The sequence below is a fragment of the Narcine bancroftii genome, chromosome 12 (genome assembly GCF_036971445.1).
Source record: "Narcine bancroftii isolate sNarBan1 chromosome 12, sNarBan1.hap1, whole genome shotgun sequence".
In the NCBI taxonomy this organism is placed as follows: Eukaryota; Metazoa; Chordata; class Chondrichthyes; order Torpediniformes; family Narcinidae; genus Narcine; species Narcine bancroftii.
The window spans coordinates 91,056,144-91,077,909 of record NC_091480.1 but is presented as its reverse complement, the minus strand read 5'-3'; the positions used below and the strand labels follow the sequence as shown (position 1 = coordinate 91,077,909).

Genomic DNA, 21,766 nt, shown 5'->3' with positions numbered 1-21,766 from the left:
ACTTGCCGATAGCGCACTTGCCTCATGGCTGTAGCATATTATCCATTATGTCAGATAAATATAAGTGGATAGAAAGTAGGATGAGGATCTAAAGTGAGCCCAGGAACATGACTGAGTGATTGCAGGTGGAATTGTCAGGGACTGAGGAAGGATCGAGATCAGCTTGTATAGCATGGAGCCTGGAGGGGGCATTGGCTCCCATCGGATCTTCAGATTTTAAAACAAATCCATTAATTTCCTGCATGCAATATTCTGCTTGAAGTATTGCTTGTGTTTTTACTCAATCATGAATAAAGCAGGCTTAAGACATATTGCATACAGGTCAAAACTTATTTCTGTTTAGTCCCTAAACCACTCTTTAGACCTTTGTTAATGTATGCAAGGGGCCAAATCCAAGACAGGCTTTCATTAGAACTGTTCAATGAGCAACAGGTTGAAGTCTGAATGTTGATGGGACTCTGAAGGGACTGCCTTTTGCTTCTCTTTTACTGTAAGGAAGGTAAATTTGTACAATTACATGACAGGAATCTTGAATCTTGAGAAAGGCTTTTACTGTGACATCGTTCAAGCAGGAAATCAGAATTTCGTTGTTACTTAAGGCTGTGGTATGAATGGTGTACCTTTAGTTGTACTGTTAGTGAACATAGCCCAGGATATCCCAGAAAAGATCCTCCCCCCTATAAGAACATCTACAGGGAAGCAGCAATCATCAAGGACCCACACCACCAGCAGCACATGCTGTGTTCTCACTACTGCCATCAGGAAAGAGGTTCAAGACTTGAACCACCAGGTTCAGGAACAGCTGCTACCCCTCCACCATCAGACTCAATCAGGGACTCTTATTTTTTTTTTCTTTTTTATTCTCTCTCTGCATTGCACAGTTAGTTTGTTTACATTTATTATCTGTTTACGGTTCTTCGTGGTTTCTACGCATACTCTGTATACAGTTTTGTTTTGTTTTCCACTTCTAATTAGTGGTCATTCTGCTACACCTGCAAGAAAAAGAAGCTCAGGGTTGTATGTGATGTCGTGTATGTACTCTGACAGTAAATCTGAAAGTTGTGAACAGATAATCTTAACAACTCCATAATGCAGATCTTCCTGCTCTAAAAACTGTTAGAACCACACCAGGAGTGACATCAATTATAATTGCAATGTGACAGGAAATCACAAAAACAGTTTTTTCCCTCTTTTACTAGCTTTGAAATACTTTAGAAATAATAGAAAGTATTTGTTTCTTTACGGCCCATGACCTGTGTTCAAATATTTCAAATAATTTTCAAAAATTTTTTAGAGAACAAATGTAGCCTGAGTTGGAGGATTGTAGGGATTAAGAGGGTTATAATCTCAAAAACAGTACGCGACAGGAAGATTTTAAGGAGATTTTCATGATCAACAGTGCCCCCATATAGTTGCGGCTACCCCAGGCCATCAGACCTGCCCCCATTCCCTCACGCATCAGTAGCGTCTAGGCCACGTCACTAGATGCAATAAAAAGAGCGCCCTTGTGTCTCATGTCAGAGGGGTGGATGGCATTAGTGACAGGTAAGGTAGGTAGGTATGTCCTGGCTTGCACCCAACCACCCCCCCCCCACCATCGACAACTAGGTCCCGCTAGCATACCTCCCATGCCCCCCCACCGTCAACAGCTAGGCGTACGCTAGCATTCCCCCAATCCCATCAACAGCGTCTCTGTTAGCAACCCCCCCGCTGATTCAACAGCTAGATCCCTACCGTCCTCTAACTTGCCAATGTCCCCATCTAAGAAACATTCTGGTGCTGACCCTCCTCCCACTAAATTGACCGTTTAGTGTCCCAAGATACAAATGGCATTTTTGTTGCTCACACTTGACCAACCTTTATAAGGGACTGTGAGAAAGTGTTAGCAATAAATAGCGGACAGTTTTTAAACAGCATAAAAAAAAGTTGGTAGTGCTATCGTGTACAATTTATACAAAGTTGGTAGCGCGAACGCGTATCGTGTACAATTTATACAGCGTGGGAAAGTTGGTAGCGTGAACGCGTATCGTGTACAATTTATACAGCGTGGGAAAGTTGGTAGCGCGAACGCATATCGTGTACAATTTATACAGAGTGGGATGGTTGGTAGCGCGAACGCGTATCGTGTACAATTTATACAGCGTGGGAAAGTCGGTAGCGCGAACGCGTATCGTGTACAATTTATACAGCGTGGGAAAGTTGGTAGCGCGAACGCGTATCGTGTACAATTTATACAGCGTGGGAAAGTTGGTAGCGCTATCACACACTATCTATAAAGATTGGGAAAAAGCGATAGCGGACCTGCCCTCCTAGAATACCGTGAAGGGCTGTATGCACGGCTGCGTGTACGGAACACTCATGGAAGGGTTTCTCTCCTGCACAGCATTCTGAGAAGTCAGGTCCGCCATCGCTTTTTCCCCACGATCTTTATAAATTGTGTGCTATAGCCCTACCAACTTTCACATGCTGTTTGAAAATTGTCTGCTTTTGCTATTTATTTCCTCTCACACTCTCTCTCTCTCTCTCGCTGCGACTTTCCAACGGCAAACTTTAAAGATTCATTTTAATCTTTTCTTCCTTCGCGCAAAAACTTGGGTCATTTCTATCCCAAAATACAATTGTCTGTTCGACACCTGCCTGATTGCAACGCTGGTGCCTGCGGGTGCCAAGGATTGTCAAGGCAGTCTATCCCCGGCATGAGATGACATCATCTCACGCTGTTGAGAAGATTTTCCTTTCACACCTTTTAAGGCTGATTGGCCGTTAATTCCTGAAACCACTTGCAAGTGTGAAAGGGGCTTATGCTGCACTCACTCACTTCATCTTGGTTAAAGGCAATAGTTTTAATGTAGCTCCCTGTGTAACCTTAACCCTAAAGTATGCTCCTTGTTTAAAAGCATTTTTCTCTTATACTCAAACCTATAAATTTGCAATGACTTGGATTTGATGATATTTGAGACGGCAGTTGAATCTGCCAAAATCCTTTCTTATTAATTGAAAAAATGGTGGCACTGCCAGAGCTGCTGTCAAGGTAATGCTGCCTCTGGTACAGACCCAAGAGACTGGAGATACAGCTCTGTTTCAAATGGTCCAACTGCCCACTCCTCATGCTGACAGCTCCCCACAGGCTTCAAATGTCCTTTTAAAGGTGTTTTATTTTAAAATCCTGCAACAATCAGTTCTGTGCCCAAGATGGCAGCGCCTAAGCTTGGCAGTGGCCACAAGGGGAGCAGCGGACAGGCCCATCATAAACGGGGAGAACACCCCCACCCCGTTGAGAAGGAGCAGAGGAGATGACCCTAAAAGGATGGTGAATGTGGCAGGGGACTAGTGAGGGGCTCAGTGGCTGAGGTTGTGGGCCACACGGTCGAGGAACCCGCGCAGACTGTGGGCTGCTGGAGACTGGCTCATTGGAACCAGGATTCGGAACTGGGATTCAAGAGAGGGCTGAGGGGAAGAAGGGCTCCTGAAGGACCTCAGACACCGAAGGCATCCTGATCGGATCGAAAATTTGGATCTGGTTGATGATGGATCGAGCAGGAGCCTGTGCGGTTGCAGAGGCTGCGGGAACACTGGAGGCAAATACATGGACAGTCTGTGTGCTCAGAAAGGACTCTCCTTTGCTTGTCTTTCTCTCTTCCTGTAAGGGGTGCTGTCAATACAAATAACAACTCTCTAGCCCCTTTTACACTTGTGTCCCACTAAATTGGCCGTTCAGTGTCCTGGGATAGGAATGGTGTTTCTGCTGTTCACACTTGACCACTCTTAACTGGGGCACTGCACGCATTCACACTTGCAAGAAGCCATCCCTGGGGTTAGGACTGTTCTACCTTCTACTGGTGATGTCATGAAGCATTGACGTGCCCTAAATCCTGATCAATGAATTATGATATTATATTTGAACAAAATTAATCATCCCTAATTATAATATAATTAATTTTATGTACAGCACAATATGAGTCCTTCAGCCCCTGTTGTTGTTGTGCCGACCTATATAAACTATATATAGGGACTGTGGGAAAATGCTAGCCATAAATAGCAATAGCGGACAATTTTTAAACAGCGTGGGAATGTTGGTAGAGCTATCACATACAATTTGTTCAGCATGGGAAATTTGTAAGCCCTATCATGCACAATTTATAAACTCTGTGGGGAAAAAGCGATGGTGGACCTGCCCTCCCAGAATGCCGTGCAGCAGAGAAAGGGCTATATGCATGGCTGCATGCACGGAGCACTCATGGAGGGGTTTCTCTGCCTCGTGGCAGTCCATCCTAGAATTAAGAAAATTTTTGTTTCACACTAGACCCTTTTTAGGCCCATTAGCTGTTAATTCCTGGGACCACTTGCAAGCGTATAAAGGGCCTGTATCTGCTTTATGGCCGGCAGAAGGCAATTTCCTGTAATATTCTTAATCTTCAATGTGCAAGATTCCTTATTGTCATGCAATAGTACAGAGTAAACTATATCCAAGCAAAGCTGGAAAGGATTTCTTCAGTCTAAAAATCATGGTATATTTGGATTTGAGTTTCAGATTCAGAATTCTTCTTATTCATTTTTCGTTGATGTGTTGTTAACCAGCTAATAATCAATAATCACGGAGCCTAAGTGTCATTGTATAACACAACGAGCTGGAAAAATTAGTTGCTTGATTGCTTTGCTCAATATTGAAGATGTTTTAGACAGGCATCATCACCTCACAGTCACACAAAGCGCAAAGGTTAGAGGCTGCCCCAGACTCTCAGGTATTGTACAGCTGCGCACAAATAAACATCAAAATTCAGACAAAAGTGACCTTTCAGTTAATCACCTCAAATATGATAGATCTGTCATTTTATTTATGAGTTCTCTGTGCTGGAAAACACCCTGAAGCTTCTCCTTGCTGTAGTCTTTCATCCATATAAATTGCTGCGTAATGAATTGAACAGTCACCCATTGTAAGAAGGAATTTACAAAGTGCACTACCGACTGCTTTCTATTTAAATGAAATAGCTCGTCTGGCTATTCAATGTAGTAAAAGCTAAAACTTTTTTTTCCTGAGATGCTGATGGAGGAAAACCAAACAGAGCAATTAATGGACAGGGTTCCAAATTAAGTTTGGAAATGGTTGATAAAGTTTGAAAAATCTCTTTCTAAAATCTCTCTATATTTGGGCATTCCCAGATATGAATCAGAGAGGCTTCAAAAATTTTACATTTCTCCCAAAAAGGATCAATATCTGCATAGGAAAGGGATAGTTTAAGTTTGGACATATGAATGCAGTTACACATCAAGTGTCTTGCACAAAATGAGGAATCATTACTCAAGCTGAGAGTAGAATACCGATCTTCATCTGAAAATGTTATATTCAAGTCTCTTTCCCAACCTCTTTTGATACCAGCCGTTGGGACAGAATTTGAGTCCAGTAAATTATTATTCTTATTATCTACAAACTTATCAGTTCACATAAAGTGAAAACTTGGATTCAAAATATTACTGCATAATGCAAATATGAACCTAATTGCTAATTTTAAGGACTGCTATATTTGTTATCGGAAACACTATTAGACAATTTATTAGTTACCTTGGAGCTCTCAAAGCCATTCAGTTGCACAGAATTTGTAAACAATACTTGAGATTGCAAATGGGCTTAAATTGGCATAATTTTGCTTTAAGCGTTATCTGGTTGTACCATGATAATTGACACCACTGTGATTTGAAACTAATAGACAAAAAATGCATTATCAATGTCCTCAAGCAAGGGTTTTGGTGTTTAAAATATTTTAATTGGATCATTTATCTGCACATGCACATAACTAACACCATTATTGCAAAGTACTTTACCTCTGAACTCCCAAGTACAAGAAATCTATCCATTACACAGGTTGGATGATAATAATTCCCACACTCTCTCCAACATGCTTATTATTTCCAAGGTCATTGTAAAAAGAGTCTATGATCAGCTCTGCCCTTGGCTACCAAGCATCCCATTTAATAATGAGTTACTTTTGGTTTTTGATTCTAATTCTCCCTTAGACCAGCATCCATCACTCTCAACTTTACTCCTGTTTCTCACCATCTTTTGACACTAACATTTCAGTTGTTACATGAACAAATTGATATCTCTTCATTAACAAAATGGTGCCATGATTTGAATTCAGTAGGAACATTTTGTTTTGAAAATAAGTATTTTTCAGGATTGGACATTGCTGACAAAGTTTGCATTTAATGCCCCTACCAACTACTACTGAGAAAAATGCATGAAGCTGCTTTTATTGAACCACTGTGATGTTTTTAATAGATGTAATCCCGCAGAGCCCACCTCACTGACAAAAGGCAAAGGAGGAAAAACCCAACACCCAACCCCAACCAACCAATTTTCCCCTGCAACCGCTGCAAGCGTGTCTGCCTGTCCCGCATTGGACTTGTCAGCCACAAATGAGCCTGCAGCTGACGTGGACTTTTACCCCCTCCATAAATCTTCGTCCGCGAAGCCAAGCCAAAGAAGAAGAATCCCACTCTGCTAGGAAGTCCCAGGATTTGTTTCATCAGAGCCTTGCTTTTACTCCTCCACCTTCATCATTATACCCAGAATGGGAATCCATGTCAACTCTTGATTTGCTTCCATTCTAGATCAATCTTGATGTGGATTTTGACTTCTTTATGGATAACCTTGATTCAGCACTTTCCATCTTATTTAACCCCACATTGAATTCCTATACTGTCAACAGAAATTGACCAATCTCAAACAGCTTCACTTTAGGTTGGGTTCATTGGTGGCTTTCCAAACACTTGATTCTCAGATTTAACAAAAGCAACAGCTGAGATCTTAACGCAACTCAGGAGATGGCAGTGGCATCTTCCAATGTTTCCTCAAGGTAAGCCAACAAAACTAAAAGTTCACATTATTGATTTATATATCAGATTTTTTGAACATCATCTCAAGTTGAAGATATTTGGCAAACAATGAACTGACTCCCTTTATCTGAATTATCTTCTTTGCTACAGGCCTCTATCAGTTTTTTGCCAGATTGTCACTCAGCTTGTATTTTCCTCTTGAAGATCTTCTTCATAGCATATCCTGAAAGTGAGACATTTAAATTTCATCTTCATAAGTACTAAAAATATTGAGTGCTGAAGGGCTTGTACTGCACTGTAATGTTCTATGTTCTATTGACTGTTGGAAGCTCTTGTCAAACGGCGGCACAGTTAGCATACTGCCTGGTGCAACTCTGTAACGGTGCCAGCGACTGGGACCAGGGTTCAAACCCTGTGCTGTCTGTAAGGAGTTTTTACATTCTCTCCATGTCTACGTGAGTTTCCTCCCACCCTTCAAAACCTGGGGTGAAGGTCAATGGGGTGGCATGGGCTCGTGGGGCGAAAGGGCCTTTTGCCATCTGTATATCTAAATTAAAAAAAAAAATATATATATATATATATATTTGCCTTTCACTGGAAATCTGTGTTTTCTGTAGTTACTGACTTTCAATCGCTGACATGGCATCATGCAAATCTTCAAACTCTTCTTCTTTCTCAGGTAATGATTGCTTTAATTTCTACACAGCAGCTTTACAGCTCAAAACCAAAACTGACAATTTATCCATTCCAACCTGCCTTTCAACAACTTCCTTCTTCTAGTTGGATCTCCACTTTTCTTGCCCTTCAGGTGATTTGTACAAATTGAGATATCTGTTCAGAAAGCTTCTCTTGCAATCATGTTGTTACCTTTTGTATGATGGCTTTCCGTCTGTTTGCTTCTCCCTGGCATTTATTTCTCAACAGCGTACTGACTTGCTTTTTTTAAATCCAATTTTACCAATACTTGTTTTCTGAGAGAGCAAATATTGATCTATTTATTGAAATTCTACTTCCTATTTCCTCTGTGTTGCAATTGACTGCAGCCCAAAACCAACACCGTGATTATAATCCTGACGACCATTGTGCTTCCCACGTAATAATGTCGGAGAAGTAATAGGAGAAAGTGTGGAGGAGCGTTAATCCTCAATTTTGCCTCTGCAGGGTGAAGAGGGAGACCTGGGACTAAAACAATCTCTTGAAAGAACAGCAGAGGGAAGAATTCAGAAGAGAAACAAATTGAAAAAAAATAGGAAGGATTAACATAGTTTCTAAGTAGCTGGCTGGCAAAATCAGGGCTAATTGAAGGGGAGAATAAAATGAGATTAGGGTAGTGTTTGTATATAGATTAAATTTAGTTAGATTAAATTAAATTTGTATTTCGATTAAACATACCATTTAGGCCCATGAGCCCGTGCGGCCCAATTAGCTCCGGTATATTTTGAATTGAGGGAAGAAATCTCAGCACTTGGAGGAAACTCACACAGACCTGGGGAGAACGCACAAACTTCCTACACACAGTGCAGGATTCGAACCCTGGTCAAAAGTCACTGGCATTGTAACAGCGTTGCCCTAACCTCAATGCTGCCCTGAGCACTGTATAAATAGATGCTTGAAGACTGATGCAGATTTGTTGCTCCAAAAGATTGCTTCCATACTTTGCATGATTTGTTTTCATCTTTCAGACAGTGTGCAACATCAGGATTCTTTCTGACTTTCTCTTCTTTCTGTCCTCAACCCTCCTCTTTGCTGTTCTTTCAAGCCAAGTGTATGACGCCAGCCTTTCATTTAGGATTAGGATTTGCTGACTGATCTTGACAGTGCTTGAGATGCCTTTAAACATTTGACACCATTTGATCCTGATCCAATCTGTTACGCTCTCTTTGCTGTATTTCCTCCAGTCAGTCTGGTTGGGAGACTCCATATGCTCTTTTTGGTACAGTACAGGATGTCTCTCCTCTCTCTAGCTCATTCACTCGTGCTTCTGAATTAGACAACTAGAAAAGTGGAACTTGCTCCTTTTCATGGCCTGGCACCTCCTGCAGCGGTGTTCTCCTACATGTGCAATGTACTATTTGTAGCCACAAAGCACCTCCCTTCAAGAGAAACATGCTAGCTTATCCAGACTTTGATGAGAATATATTAATGCAGTAAAACCCTTGGTATCTGGCACCTATGGTGATTGGTAGATGCAGTGTATTTTTTTGGTTGCTTGAGACTCACTGTTGCAATACTGAACTAATTCACCTGCTGTGGTGCTACACCACCGGCCTACTGCAGGGGGCAACCTCTGTACCTGCAGGAGTGTACCGCCGGCCTACTGCAGGGGGCGACCTCTGTACCTGCAGGAGTGTAAGGGGACTGTCAATCAGTAAGGGGACTGTCAATCAGTCGGCCTGAATGGATCAAGCCCCACCCAGTCGGGTGTCAATATATATCCCTCCGGGATATAAGCCTGTGCCGGCCTCCCGAGGCCTCACTCAGAGTTGCTGCAGCCACAACCAGCCTGGCTCTGTGGAAGTCTTTGTGGATTAAAGCTTGCTGTACAGTTTATACCTTGTGTGTGTCTGATTCTGTCTAAAAGCGCACCACACCTACATTAAGAATAATCAGTTTAAAAGACAAAAATATTATACTGTACTTAACTGAACGAACTTCACTTGCATGAATATGTAAAAATTTTACTTTATTTTCAGTCACGTTCTTTGAAACATTTAACCATCGCTTCATCTGCAGGTTCCTCCCCTCCACGGAGCTGCCCGACAGGCAACCAATAACATTGTAGATAATTAACCCCCTTCTTCCCACCCCCACCCCCACCCTTCATCCTAGGTGATGCCATTGCTGTATCACACAGCTTTATTCAAACAGCTGTTTCGAGCAAAGCATAACCAAGGCCCTCCGCTGGCTGAATATTTGCTCCCATCTTCACATCAGAGAACATTTACTTTTACTTTACTAAACTTACGTATTTTTACCTTATTTTAATTTTTAAAATTTATTTTTCTCGATTTGTTTTTGCCTGTTGCTTGAGGCTGATGGTTGCTTGAATTCCGAATACCAGGGTTTTGACTATACTCAAGCAGAACGTGATGAGTGTGGCTGATCACTACAGCCATGCATTCAAAGAGCCAGCAGTATGTCTCTTCCATGTGATTAGATTAAATGGGTCCAGCCTCATCACACACTGCCATTCCATACCTCTATCCATTATCAACATTGTTGTCCTGGAGATTTGAATATTTTAATATTCGGATGACACGGACAAGATTATTGCAAAATAGCATTCCCCTATGAGATCATTTCTCTGGTTTTTAGTACATCCTTACACTGCCATCTTCAGCACAATTTTTTTATTGGTGAAGCTTGTCAAAATGAACAATATTCAGTCATTAATGAAAAAGGGACATTTCATGACTTAGCAGGGATAGGGTCCAACCAGGACATTTTGAATTGTATTCTTGCTTTTTCACTTTCTTCTCTTTCTGTCCTTTGGATTGATTGCTGATCTGAGGACTGTGTTTATCAGTCAGAACTAATCAGAAAGTTTGTGCCAGTCACTTAATCACTACCAGGTGTTGTAGAAGTTGAATAAAATTAGGTCTCCATTTGAATTTACTTCTTTATCCTTAATCCTATTTTCCCATGAGTTACTGCACACCACCACCACCTATAATTTTTTTTTATGAGTACATCCAAAACCAATCCATTCCCTTTTATTGATGCACGGCCATACTATTTTCTGACCGGAGGTAACACAAGCACAATAAATCATTGTTATAATAGACATAAAGGAAAATGTAATTTGAGTCTATTTTTTTAAACTGCACAATACTGACGACCTTCAGATGGGACTTTGCTCAACAGATAAAATAGAAAGGAATCTCCAGGCACTGTATAGATCGTCCGAAGGCCAGCATTAGTACTTTTCAGTTAAAATACATGTAATCATGGAGCAGTATCTTCATGCAGGATATGCACTTTCCCAGCATGCTGCGAACACAAAATACTTCTGGTGAGATGGCAACTGTGATGCCAGACTTCCAAGAAACAAATTAGGTTTAATAAATTTATAACTTAATTGTATATATGTCCAATCTGTAAAACAAGTACAGTAGATGAAATGTGCCATCTCCTCCGATCTCTTCTCAGGGACATTGAGTGTGCTCCTATTGTTAATTAGTATTGTCAGGGTCGGTGCTAGGAATTGCGGGGCCCAATTAGAAAATTGTTAGCGGGGCCTCTACTCTACAAAAGTCGAAATTAATGTTTTATATTTTGTATAGTATGCCAGTCTTAGCCAAAAAGCATTTAATGCTTGATATACTAAATATTGAAAGACAATATGAAAGTTTTATTTTTTTAATACAAGTTAAGACAATTACAGACATACTGTTTATGCAGGTCTTTTAGAAACAAAGTTTTCTGGCTTTTTTATTTGCAAAAACTTTCAATATAATTTCAAAGTCAATGGTTTTAGTAATGTCATTTTCTATAGCTAGCATCGCAAATTGGTTAGTCTCTCTTGTGAAATTGTTGACCGTAAATATGTTTTAGTTTTGAAAAACTTCTTTCACCCGATGCGACTGTTACGGGCATTGTTCAGTAAATCCTCAAAGCAATAAAAACATCAGGAAACGACACTGAAGGGAAGAAAAGTTTTCAGAGCTTCAAGTTCTTCGGCCAACAGATAACCATCCACATCTTTAGTTGTTTCAGTAACTACCCCTTCATCAGTGCTCTCTTTTAGTATGCTGTCAGTTAAAGCTGCTTCAAGGTCTGCTGTGTGTTTTCTTATTTCTGCCTTTTTTTGTAAGCTCTGAAAGTTATTTAAAAACCAAATAATTTGACATGGCTTTTAAGCTGCTTAAATCTCGGCTCTAAAGATTGAATAGCTTTGTCTAGCACTAAGCTGAGGCACTGAACTCTGTGCTTCTTTTGGATCATCTAAAGCTTGATCTTTTGCCACATATGAAAACATTCTCTTCCTTCTATGTAGTTTTTTTTTCTTGAAATTGTCTAAACTCCAATGGTAATTCAACAGCTTCAGCCAATTCATTTGCACCTATTAGGACATCATTAAAACTGCCCTCTCTATAAATATTTAGCCATGATAATAGCTTTTCAAATGACTCCATGCCTTCATCAATGTCCTTTGTTTCACCTTGTAGTTCCTTGTTTGCATAGTTAACTTTAAAAAATACTTCATGCCAAAATATCAAAAACTAAAACTGAAGTCTTTTAGCTGGTTTGCTAAAGATTCAGCTTTTGCTTTTACCTTGGGCTCGTCTCTTATCTCTGATATTTCCACAAGTGCATCATATACTTCTCCAACCTGACAACGAATAGCTTTAACACCTTCAATCCGACACTCCCACCTTCTGTTGCTCAAGGGTTTCACTGATAACCCGGGTACATGTTGGTTAAAAACTGCCCATCTCTTAGTTGATGCAGAGAACAATATGTAGATCCTTTGCAAGATCCAAAAAAATGTTATAGCATCTGGACAACACTTGGCTACATCTCCGAGTAAAAGGTTATAATTGTGACATGCACAGGGTACAAAGAAAGCTCTTGAATTATCCTTCAACAGTCGTGCTTGTACTCCAGATGTGTGGCCTTCCATGTTGCTACCGTTGTCATAGCCTTGGCCTCGAATGTCTTTCACCTCTAAATTTAATTCCTTCAGTGTTTTTAATAATGTTCTACTTTCAACCTGCATAAACTTTATGAAATGTTCGTAAACACCTGAAGGAGCCAAGTTACCATCAGACACATATCCAATCGTTAGAGACATTTGATCTTGGTGACTCATATCAGGTGTGCAGTCTAAAACTCTGGAGTAGTACTTCGCTGCTTTTACGTGTTTCAGTATCTCATTCAAAACAGCTGTAGCCATAATGTCTAGTAGTTCATGCTGAGTATCTTTTCCTAAATAGTGATTATGAATTTCGTGCGTTTTGACTTTTTGCAAATGTTCTTCAAGAACAGGGTCAAACTTTCCAAACAGCTCAATAAGACCTAAAAGGTTTCCATTGTGTACAACTTTTTCCTCTGTTCCTCTAAATACTAGATTTCTCTCAGCAAGAAACTGTGCTATTGCTACTAGCCTTTTGAATATGTGCTGCCAGTGCTTTGCATGTTCATTGACAATTATTTCAAGTTCTTTGTCAATTGTCTGTCCATTACAAAGTCTTTGGTGTGACTCCCAGAAACTCCATGTGGCTTCCAAATGGTTTTTAGAATTTTCATGCTCACACAACCTTGTATGAAGATTAGACCAGATGTTAAATCCACTTGTTGATAATACGCTGGTTGAGTTCTTACCAAGAAGTTTACAACAAAAGCAATAAATTCTATCGGCAGACTGAGAGTATATAATCCAAGGTCTTTCAACACACTCCCCATTTGGAAGTTTCCTCTTACAGTGAAACTTTGAAAAACACAATCCTTTTTCATTTCATGGAAAGTTGTTCACTTGAATATGAGGACCTTTCATTGTTAAATAAATCTCTTACATTTTGATTTATATATGCTCGCCAGTTGGCTGGGTCATCATAAATGTTAATTACAACTGTACTCATGGATGATCCATCATTGCGTGATGTTTGGGCTTAGTCTTTTTCGGCTATAAGTGGACTTTCCGCTTTGGCACTGTCTTGGGGTGTAGTGAGATCATCTTCAATTTGATTCACAGCTGCGTCATCCTTTTCTAACTTGTTATCAATTTCATCATTGAATTCAGCAACTGTAATTTGACGCAAGGATGTATTGTCATTTTCTGAATTGTTTTTGTTTTCTTCATCCTCAATACATGGGCGCTTCAAAGATGGAGTGACAAGGAATTTTGTGATAGCACTCCGAGTTTCATTTTCAACTACCTTAGCCTTGGCTAGTGCTCGTTTCTGGTTACACCCTTTGTCTCTATCCCTGCTTGTGCTTGCCATGTCAAATGACATACAAATTTTAAGCTGCTAATTCTCTGGGCTATATTTTTAAGGAAAAAAAGGTAAAAGAAGTATATTTTAAAATGTTTAGACTTAAAATTACACAAAAAACTTGACGTTAGCAATTTGTTATAAACTTGGACTCGACATCCCTGTTAACATGTCTACGTTGTTCCAAAAGTGGAACAATGTTGTCATCGTCGTTGGTACAATGTAAGAAACTGACATCAATCCCACGTCATTTTGCTCGTTAGCTTTACGTCAGCTGCAGACCTTGGAACAATACACCCAACTCTGAACTTGTGAACGTTACCGAACAGCAAATCAAGTGACCGACTCTGGATTTGTTGAATGACGACAACTTCGAATAAGGTAAGAATTGCCTTTTTTTTAGTAACAGTTAGGTTAGGTTAGGTTAGTTAGTTAAGGTTACATTCCAGAATGGGGGTAACGCACTTTAATTTTGCCGTTTTGTTTAGCTGATTTTCTAGTCAAATGTCTAGCGCTAGTTTCTCGCTAGATATTTGGCTAGAAAATGGGTGGAAAAATTGATGCGTGTAATGGATGAAATTTGCCCCCGAAGAAAACAATTTCCGCATGGTCAAGCTAAACTGCACCTGTTCCAGATCACTAAAAAGATGAAAGAGGCTATATTAAGCCCTGGCAGTGCAATAGCACAGTTAGTAACAGTAGCCTAGTACTATTCTGCTACTAAATCAAACCACCGCTAAATGATGAAGCACTGATAGAGGCAGGCCTTGCTAAGAATATCCGGATCTTGGTAAGATTAATAATCCCAAGATGTACAGAACATGCCCCAAGCTGAATAACTTTGTAAACCAGCTTGTAAAGATGGAGACTATAACCCCCACAGCGACCGAGCCTAGTAAAGCTCATCTTAAACTAATCTAACTTTGGGGTTATTCATCTTTACAAGACCCGAATATCCTCACCAATTCCATCTACAATTGCCAACATTGTCAGAAATTCTACGCTTAGGCCTAGGCTCTTTACGTTCAGGCAACTGCTGAAGCCTAGGCTATAGGCTCGGCCCTAGGCTAGCATGACGCTATCTCAATCTCACATTAAAGTACAAGTTCTCTTATTGATTAGCCTAAAGCCTGTTTTGATCTTCAGCTCTGTTCATCAGCTCTGGAATACATCCATCTTACTGGGTCAAATGAATACGAAACATGAAATTTTTGGCTAGGGAGACAAAGGAGGCCTATAGCCAGTAGTTTAATCGAAGATGTATTTCCTAAAAATATTTCACTGAGATAAGACGATCAATTAAGGGCAATAACTGCACGAGTTCACTGACAAATCAGGCCTATAGTATTATTATTTTCTTACCAGTTTAAATGAAGTCTGTCACAGTATTCTCTGCTCAAGGCCTGGGCTCAAACACGTGTGCGGGACCCCCTTAAGGCGCGGGGCCCAATTTGATCAAATTGGTCAAATAGGCTTAAAACCGGCCTTGTGTATTGTCTAGATAATCTACCATGACCCATCCAGAGGTTCTTTTACTTGTTTAAAGGAACACTGTCCTATTCTTGTGTTACCTTTTGATTCACTTTGCCATATTTTGCGATCGAGATATAACTTTCGACTTGACAGCATTGCTCCAAGCACACTGCATGTTTGTGAAATAATCAGGTCAACCAGAGTGAGAGAGAAAGAGAATTAATGGCCCTGAACCGTGGGACAAGCGGTTTCCATGGAGAGTTGTGCGGTGCATTGACCTCTGGATTTCTGTACTTGCTCATTATGAGTCAAAATGCAGATTCTTGGGGTTTGCCTTCCCCAATTTTATGCCAGCTGTGATGTAGCCTGTTCGTCTGAAAGACATTACCAATCTTAATTTAAGAGGTACAGTTCTTAACCCTCTTTATTTAAATACAATTTTGTGTGATTTCACATTAATAAAATTTATAATTTTTTTACCTTTTTATTATGTTCTTTTTTTTCAGTTGTTTCTAAACACGACTGATCTCCTGAGGATCTTGGATACAGTGAAAAGGCCAAAAAGCAGATTTAGCCTATCTGCTGCCTGTGATTTACTGTTCCCTGTAGAACTATTGAACCAGCAACATGAGCAAAGGTCCACATGTCTGCAGAATGTCAGGATGATGAGAGGGGAGGAAATGACTACAAGGCGTGTGATGAATTAAACATAATCAGGCTCAGATGAAAGGTCATTGGACTGAAGCATTAACTCTTTCTGTTTCCCATTCCCTTGAATTCCACTTAACCTGCTGAGTGCTTCCACCATTTTTTGCTTTCACTTCAGATTTTCAACATCTGCAGTTTTTTTTTCTATTTTTGCCTTGGGACCCTGTATATTTTATTCTGACCATTAATGACCTGCCGATATAAATCAACGTTCGGGCTAACAGAGGCAGTGGTTTGTGGCCTCACATTGAGAAATAGGGTGTGGCAGTTGGCGCAACACTGTTACTGCGCCAGCGATTCAAATCTGGCCCTGTGTGTAAGGAGTTTGCACGTTCTCCCATGTCTGCATGGGTTTCCTCTGGGAGTTCCACTTTCCTGTACGGGGAGAGGGGGTGGGGTGGGGTTGTAAGTCAGTTGGGTGTAATTGGGAGACATGGGCTCATGGATCGAAAGGGTCTACATTTAAAAAAAATTAAAAATTAAACATTTTCAAATTTAATGTCACATCTGCATGAATCCAAGTGGGTTCCAATCCACAGTGATGGATGCTCTGACCTATTAGTGGACATAGGTTCTAGTAATGAAATTATGATTCTGCAGCATTTAAAAAATCTTGATTGCAGTTGCTGCTTGCATTTGGTTGGAGCCTCAGCTCAGTTTAGGTAACAAGAGGACTGTCAAACATGAACGTCGAACATTTTTTTTCAGTGCATTCTGATGAATGATCTACTTCCACTTTGGAATATGTATTCTGCTCTCATGATGCTCCCTGATGTTGCTTTCAGATGCAAATCCGATAAGCTGCATAGATTTTGTGTTCCTGCTAAGTAGTTCTTTGACCAAATGTAAGGAAGCTGAAACTTTGGTATCTTTTGCGACCAGGATGAGTTGGTGGTTTCAAGATTCCTTTTATTGACATGTAATATTACATGAAAATGCCTTCAGTGTACTGTAAGGCAGACAAAGAGTCTCCATTAGTGTCAACCAGTGCCCCCTGCAGTATGAGAGAAAGGGAATCATAAAAGGATCCCTTCCGTGTCACTGGGCGTCTGTGGATTCTGCAACCTCTACAGATTCGTGTTGGAGCCGTCGGCAACCCAAAGCTCCAGATCCAAACATCCGACATGATCAGGAAGCCTTCAGTGCCCGAGGAGTCCTTCTTGCCTTTAGAATTCTGACTCTAATGCCTGGTTCCCATGAGCCAGTGTCCAGCAGCACACAGCCAGTGTGGGACCCCCTAACCATCAGTCAACTGCTGAGCCCATTGCTGGCCCGCCGCCAAGGTCACTGTCCTGAAGGGTCGTCTCCTCTTCTTCCCCTTCTCAACGGGTGGTGGGGGTGGGGGGGGGAGTGTTCTCCCCGTTTCTAGTGCCCTGTGCCCATCCGCTGCTCCCCAGCACCTCGTGGCCACTACCGAGCACAGGCGACGTCATCTTGGACACAAACACTGCAGTTGCAGGATTTAAACAGGCCATTTAACACCTGTACGGAGGTACGGAGCCACCGACATTAGGACTAGGTGGTTGAACCCTTTGGAGCAGCGCTGTATCTCCACATTCTCCACTCCTGGGTCCTGCTGCCATTGCTCAGGCCATTGCTCTGCTCAGGCCGCCATTTTTCTTGGATCAATCCACTGATTGGTTGCTCTCGGATTCTGACTACAATAACAGCAAAATATTATAATTATGTCCAGTATTTTGTAATGTACAAAGAAACACATAAATAGTGAAGTTTTGTACTCTTATTATGTGACAATCAGTCTCGGATGTGTCACCCAGGCACAGGACCTTGCTGACATTAACTGAATTGATGACCCACTTAATTTAAAGAAATCGCCAGACTTGGAAGTCCTTGCACTTATTTCCCCCAGTCATCTCCAGACTCAGATATAAGTAGACTCTGTCAAAATCAAAATGATGTTTTAGGATTTGTGTCATGCTCTGGAAAGGGGTAAGTAAAAGTAGAAGGGCATGTGAAAAATGTAGGTCAAGTGCAGCAGTGGAACATGTACAAAGAAGATTTTGAATTGACACTGAGTTATGTATATGCTTCTCAAAATAATATTCCTTCAGAGCGATTTGATATTTTACATCATCTCAAGAGGATTTGGGATTCATTGGGTTTTTGATCCTGTTATGAAAGATCAGCATCTTGGAATTTTCCTTTTATTTAGAATTTTATATCTGATAGGTTAATCCCTGTAGTAATGCCATTCGGCTTCATTGTTAATATAATGATGTTTTGTGAAGGACTTCACCTAGATCCCTAGGTTTTCCCTAGAATTCCCCATTCTGGAATGTAACCTTAACATAGATTTATATAGACCCTTTCATATCTTTAGTCATTTTACATCCTTTAATGAATGTTACCATGCTTGTAAAATAAAAGCACCTATTGCATGCTGGCAAGTTTTGCAGAAATGCATAGTGTTAAATAATCTGTTATTAATATAGCATTCAAGCAACTGCAAGAAATGCCTTGCATCTTCCAACAACAAAAAATCTGGATTAAATTACAGAATGTTGGACATGCTGTGCAGGTTAGACAGCCTCTGTGAACAGAATTATTGCTTCAGGTCAGTGATCTTTTGGCACAATTGAGAACTTGTAGAGAAGGGGAAAAGGAGAAAATGCTTGTTAGAGAGTAAATTTCACAAGTAGTTGTTGGCTGATTGAGAGAGAGAGAGAGAGAGAGAGAGCAATAAGAGCAGTGCAGGCTTGTTTATCTCAGATGATCAGTCTCAAGTACAGTAAAGCCTCTGGTATCTGGCACCTATGGGAATTTTCTGGTTGCTTGAGATTGGCTAATGAATGGCGAGGCGTGCCAATTTTGAACAACCGTATTTCTTACCTATTAATTTTACGAGATATTTTTGCCAGTTGCTTGAATTCTGGATAACGGGTTTTACTGGACATAAACATAGAAGGAATAAATGAAGGTAGCAGTAAGATAATATTATCTGAAACTTGAGATATGTAAGGTTTAGGAAGCTAACAAACAGGCAAGGCCCTTGAATAATATGTATTAAAGGAAGAAGTCAGGCAGGGCATTGGGAAGGCCAAAAGAGGCCATGAAATGTCAATGGCAAACAGGTTTAAAAAGAATCCCAAGGTGATTTAGACATTAAAAACAAGAGGATTGAAGTGCCAGTTGATGAAGAAGTCAAAGACGATGTGGTCAAACAATAATCATGGCTTTTATTAGCAGAAACTCATGATACAATAATGAAAGACAATAGGTGCATTTACAGTTATATCCAAGAGGAGTGTCCTTAACAGTAGAGATAATGCACAGCCAATGTTAGTACAGCAAGGCTCATCAGAGGGGAGACAGGCAGCTTGGCAGACATTCACCACAGTCTCCCCCCAGCAGAAGAAGGGTTAAAATCAAGAGGACAGCTGCTAGGAAAGACTGAAGCAAGCAATACATGGATACCATATTTGGCCTTGCGAATATTCTAACAGCCAAAATATGCCAGTATCTATCAAGCAATTGAAATATTTTATGAATATGTCAGCCTATCAGGTTGTTTACGAATTTTGGTCCTTCTTCTCAAAACAGATGGCTCCTTTGCAACCTTGGGAACTGGTACAATTCCTGGGTCTGTAGTGTGGGAAGGACTGACTTCTGGACCCATTCCAAAATCACCAGCGTGAGGCAGTGGAGTCTCACCATGGCCATCTGAAAGCTGACTAGGGGTCTCAGGCTGGTGGGGGTGAGCACAATCTCTCAGGCTCTCTCTGAGTAGGGGTGAACCAGGCAAGGCCAGATCTCTTAGGGGTACAGTGTCAGTACTCCCGTCTGGGAATCTAACATGAGCGTAGTTGGGGTTGGTATGCAGTAGCTGAACTGGTTGGACTAGGGGGTCTGTTTTACGTGCCCGAGCATGGCTCTTCAACAGCACAGTTCCAGGCTCAGATAAGTAGGCTGGCCAGTCCATCACAGTTCCTGATTTCCTAGGAAAGGCAAACATACATTCATGAGGTGTTTGATTTGTTGCAGTACACAATAATGACTGAATAGAATGTAGCGCCTCAGGCAGCACCTCCTGCCACCGGGTAACAGGGTAACCAAAGCAAAATTAACAGTCTTCCAGACTGTAGCATTAGCCCTTCCAACATGCCCATTGCCCTGCGGGTTGTAGCTCGTGGTACAGCTGGTGGCAACCCCCTTCCGTAGCAGGGCTCGCTGCAGGATGCTGAGTCCCTATTAGTATGAATGTAATTGGGAAAACCAAAAATGTTGAAAATTCTGTTGTGACTTAATGACAGACGCTAACGAGACGTCAGGGCAAGATATCGGAAAGGGAAACCTGGAATATTCGTCAATTACAGTTGTTGGAAGGTAAGGGTCCTTTAAAATCTAAGATAATCCTCTCAAAAGGTCGGGTTGTCTTGACGAGAGTGGCCTCCGGAGCTTTGAAGTATTGTGGTTTGCATTCTGTGCAAACGGGACAACTTTTAGTCAGATTCTTGACTTCTTCCAGAGAGTAAGGAAGGTTGTTAGCCCTTATGTAGTGGAAGAATCTCATGACCCCTGGGTGGCACAGTCTGCTATGGATCTCTTTTAGCCCCTCCAGCTGAGCACCAGCAGCAGATCGTGGCAACGCGTCAGAGGGATCATTTAACCTGCCCGGTCTGTACTGGATCTCATAATTATAAGTTGAGAGTCTATTCGCCAGCATGCCATCCTACCGTTCTTGATTTTACTTTCGTGTTTAGTACTGAATGTGTAGGCTACAGATTTCTGATCAGTGACCAGAGTAAATTTTCTGCCGGCTAGAAAGTGTCTCTAGTAGCGAACAGCTTCAATAATAGCCTGGGCTTCTTTTACAATGGCAGGATGTTTAAGTTCTGGTCCGTGTAATGTGCAGGAGAAGAATGCCACAGGTCTGCCCTTTTGATTAAGGGTTCCTGCCAAGGCACAATCTGAGGCATCAGTTTTCACTTGGAATGGGACATCCTCGTCAATGGACGAGAGTGCAGCTTTGGCAATATCAGCTTTAATTCTCTTGAAAGCCTTCAAGGCCATTGGAGAGAGAGGAAAAGATTTAGTGTCAAACAGATGGCGTGCCTTCGTGGCGTAGTCCCGTTTGCAGTAGTAGGAAAAGAATCCCATACACCTTTGAAGGGCTTTTGCTGAGACTAGAGGTGGTAACTTGTTAAAGGGGGCCATTCTTTCTGGGTCGGGGCGGATTTCGCCCTTGCGGTCAATGTAGCCCAGAATGGGTAGCTCTGTCGCGTTGAACACACATTTGCCCTCGTTATATGTAAGGTTGAGTTCTTTAGCTGTTGCTAAATATTTCTTTAAATTGTTGTCGTGCTCAGCCTGTGTTTTCCCACAGATAGTGAGATTATCCAGACAGGGAAACGTACCCTGTAACTCGTATGTCCTAACAATCTTATCCATTTCCCTCTGAAACACGGACACACCATTAGTGACCCCAAAAGGCACCCTTTTAAACAGATATAACCCCCCATCAGCCTCAAAAGCCATATAGGGCCGTTCCATTTTCTTAATGGGGATTTGCCAGTCGTCTCTTAGTGTGATTTTTCACAACTACCGCTTGGGCCTGCCACGGACTCTTCCTAGGTTCAATTACTCCCTCTTTAAGCAGTCTCTGGGTCTCCGCTTTGATAAACTCATGATCCTCTTTGCTGTAAAAATGGCTCTTAGTGGCAATCGGCTGACATTCAGGGGATAAATCACTGAAAAGGGAAGGAGCTTTGATCTTTAATGCAGTAACTGCAGTAACTAGCGCGGGGGATGGTAAGTGTGGGTAGTGGCCCACTGAAATTTAACACTACACTGTTCAC

General features: G+C 41.2%; 1 long non-coding RNA gene across 1 annotated transcript in view; it reads left to right on the top strand.

Annotated features, from left to right (window-relative positions):
* LOC138747441 (uncharacterized) overlaps positions 1-15,954 on the top strand; it is a 109,070-nt gene extending 93,116 nt beyond the window's left edge. Inside the window, exons 2-3 of the long non-coding RNA XR_011347500.1 lie at positions 14,033-14,150; positions 15,749-15,954. This is a non-coding gene — a long non-coding RNA (uncharacterized lncRNA). The remainder of the gene's footprint in view (positions 1-14,032; positions 14,151-15,748) is intronic.
* Positions 15,955-21,766: the final 5,812 nt, after the last annotated feature.